Below are 4,049 nucleotides of genomic sequence, written 5' to 3'. Positions count from 1 at the left end.
GCAACGAGTCGACGCCTGCACGCCAGCGCTCGCCACCTTTACAGCCAGCTCCCGTGGCAGGTACCTTACTCACCATCTACGGAGGCCCACATCTTGCAGGAGATAGTGGAAAAGCGAGGGAACGATACGCTCGAACCTTACGCCACGACCAGGACATCGAGATGATGAGTGTTGAGGATCGTGCACCCAAAAAGGCTCGATCAGAGGAGGAACCGATCACCTTCTCTGATGACGACGCCCATCATGTGCGATTCCCACACTCCAATCTGCTGGTCGTGGATGTCCAAATTGCAAATATGATGGTGAAAAGGGTGTTGGTCAATACAGGAAGTTCGGTCAACATCCTATATAAGTCCTCGCTGGAAAGGATGAAACTATTCATCAAGGACCTAGAGCCATGCAACCAAACCATTTATGGTTTTTTCGGAGAAGGGCTTGCCCCAGTAGGGTCAATTAGACTCCCAGTCACAGCAGGTACCGCACCTACTAACAGGACATTACTCACCACTTTTATAGTGGTTGATTTTCCTTCGGCGTACAATACCGTGATAGAGAAACCTATTCTGGTTGACCTTCGAGCCGTCACTTCTGTATGGCACCTCGCCATGAAATTCCCAATAGACGTAGGAGTAGGATGCGTACTGGGAAACCAGCGAGAGGCGAGAGAATGCTACAACGCCTCGATCACTAAGGCAAAAAAGGGTGTATCGAGGGATGCCACCGAAAAAGAGTTGCAAATGTCATATGATGTTCAAGCCCGCTCAGGTGATAATCTCACTAAATAGGGCATTTCCCAAAGGAGGATAGAGACTTAGATCCTCGCTTTGGGGGTTTCGAAGAAGCAGTAGGCCCCATCGAGGACCTTGAAGAAGTCCAACTCGATGAGGAAAATCCGACCAGAGTTGTGAAAGTCGGTAAAAACTTAGAGACAACAACAAAACAAGCACTGGTGGAGTTCTTAAAAAGGAACCAGGACATCTTTGCCTGGTCGCATAAAGACATGGTTGGGATAGATCCTGCAATCATCAGCCATGTCCTGAACATTGACAAAAGCTTTCCACCTGTGCAATAGAAAAGATGGCTGCTCGACAAAGACCGATCGAAAGTTTTGAAGGAAGAAGTTGAGAAGCTGAAGGAGAATGGGTTCATCAGGGTGGCGTTTTATCCATCATGGGTCTCCAATCCCGTACTCATGCCCAAGCTGAATGGCAAGTGGCATGGGTGGGTGGATTTTACAAACCTCAATAAAGCCTGCCTAAAAGACTGTTTCCCACTCTCAAGGATCGACCTGCTGGTCGATGCCACTGTAAGACACGAGATCCTCTCATTCATGGATGCATACTCTGGGTATAACCAGATTAGTATGCATCCCCCTGATGAGGATCACACTTGCTTTCGAACCGATACAGGGCTCTACTGTTACAAGGTGATGCCCTTTGGTTTGAAAAACGCTGGTGTGACTTATCAAAGACTCGTCAACCACATGTTCAAGGAGATGATCGGGGAAAACATGGAGGTTTACGTCGATGATATGCTGGTTAAGTCGAAGAAGGTTGAAGGACATGTAAGGGACTTGCAGGAATGCTTCAACATCCTTAATAAATATAGGATGAAGCTGAATCCCCTTAAATGTTCCTTCGGAGTTGGATTAGGGAAGTTCTTGGGATTCATAGTTAACTCAAGAGGAATTGAAGCTAATCCCGAGAAGATAAAAGCCCTGATTGAGATGAAGTCACCAGTGAAGATTAAGGATGTCCAAAGTCTGACTGGGAGAATTGCCGCCCTTAGTAGATTCATTTCAAAATCAACGGACAAGTGTGTCCCATTTTTCAATCTACTCAGAGGCAACAAGAAATTTGAATGGACAGATGAGTGTGAACAGGCCTTTCAAGCACTGAAAGCGCATATGGCGCAACCACCCATTCTGTCGAAGCCAGTCGATAAAGAAACTTTGTTCGTCTACCTGGCAGTCACAGATTACACTGCTAGTGCTGTTCTGGTGAGAGAATAAGAAGGTGTGCAGAAGGCTGTCTATTACATAAGAAAAAGGCTGATCGGAGCAGAATTGAGATATCCCCCCATTGAAAGGTTAGCCTACTGCTTAGTATTGGCCTCTAGGAAGTTGCGACCTTATTTCTAAGCCCATCCGATTACGGTCTTAACCGACCAGCCTCTTCGGCAAGTTCTGCAAAAGCCAGAGGCTGCCAAAAGATTACTAAAGTGGGCAGTCGAGCTCGGGCAGTTCGACATATCTTACCTACCACGAGCAGTGATAAAGGGACAAGCCTTAGCTGACTTCATCGCCGAGTTCACAGAGCCCGCAGGTAGCGAGCAGATCGAAGAGCCTAGCAAGCCTGAAGGTCAAACCCAAGCACCCTCGTGGAAATTGTTCACTGACGGATCATCTAACGAATCCCACGCAAGAGCAGGAGTGATATTGATAACGCCGGAAGGGCATCGATTTCACTATGCAATAAGATTTGACTTCACTGCCTCTAACAATGAGGCTGAATATGAAGCACTGCTCGCTAGACTGCGGTTAGCCAAGGACATGAACATAAAAGCGCTTGACATTTATAGTGATTCTCAGCTAGTCGTGAATTAGATCTTGGGAGAGTATCAAGTGTAGGGATTAAAGATGGTTGCTTATCTGAACAAAGCAAAGGATCTGTTAGCCCAGTTCGGCAGATACACTCTCTAGCAAGTGCCTCGTGATCAGAATTCCAATGCAGACGCTTTGGCAAAGTTGGCAAATGCAAAAGATGCTGATACTCTGAACATAGTGCCAGTCGAGCGACTACTTGCACCCATCATCCAAGCAACATAATCCACTTTAGTCATCCAGATGACGGATACATGGATGGCGCCATATGTAGAGTATCTATCAAGCGATGTGCTACCAGTGGACAGAAACAAAGCTAGGACCCTTCAGCGGCAAGCTGCTAGGTATATCCTGGTCGATGGAATCCTGTACCGAAGAGGATACTCACTGCCACTTCTCAGGTGTATTACAAAGGAGAAAGCCAAAGAGTTGATGAAGGAGGTACACGAATGTTTTTGCGGGGAGCACGCTGGGGGGCAAAGCCTGTCAAAAAAGATCCTAAGGCAGGGATATTTCTGGCCAACAATGAATGAAGACTCCATGGAGTTCGTGCGAAAATGTGACAAGTGCCAAAGGTTTTCTAAAATCCCACAAGTAGCTCCCAATGAGTTAAAGTAGATGCAGAGTCCATGGCCCTTTGCGGTTTGGGGCATAGATCTAATCGGATCTTTGCCTACGGGAAAAGGTGGTGTAAAGTATGCAGTGGTTGCCGTCGACTACTTCACCAAATGGGTCGAAGTTGAGCCACTCGCGACCATAACGACGAAGAAAGTGCTTGACTTCGTAGTCAAAAACATCATCTGTCGCTATGGATTGCCAAAGAAGATAGTCTCAGATAACGGCACCCAGTTTGACAGTGATCTATTCACAAACTTCTACAAACGTCACGACATTATTAAAAGCTTTTCTTCAGTCACTCATCCCTAGGAAAATGGGCAAGTCGAGACAGTTAATAAAATGTTGAAGGATACACTGAAGAAAAGTCTCGAAGAAGCTAAGGGAGCATGGCCAGAACAGTTTCCTGAATTCCTCTGGTCGTACAGAACTTCCCACCGAACATCAACAGGTCATACCCCATTTTCCTTGGCATACGGGTATGAGGCCATGTTTCCTGTTGAGTTGGATCCACCCTCTCACCGCATATTAACATACAACTAGGATTCTAACAGCCAGCTACTGATGGAATCCTTGGACTCAATTGATGAAAGGCGTGAACAAGCCCAGCTTCGAGTAGCTGCATACCAGCAGAAGGTCGCCCGGTATTTCAACTCCAAAGTTCGAGAAAGAAATTTCAATGTTGGAGACCTTGTGCTCCGAAGAGTTTTTCTTAACACCCGCGACCAAGCTGCTGGAGTACTCGGGCCAAATTGGGAAGGGCCTTACCAGAATGATGAAGTCCTTCACCTAGGCACTTATAAACTTGCACGCTTAAACGGAGATCTCGTTC

Source organism: Humulus lupulus, chromosome 8 (assembly GCF_963169125.1).
Source record: "Humulus lupulus chromosome 8, drHumLupu1.1, whole genome shotgun sequence".
Taxonomy (NCBI): domain Eukaryota; kingdom Viridiplantae; phylum Streptophyta; class Magnoliopsida; order Rosales; family Cannabaceae; genus Humulus; species Humulus lupulus.
Note: the sequence above shows the minus strand (reverse complement) of the source record.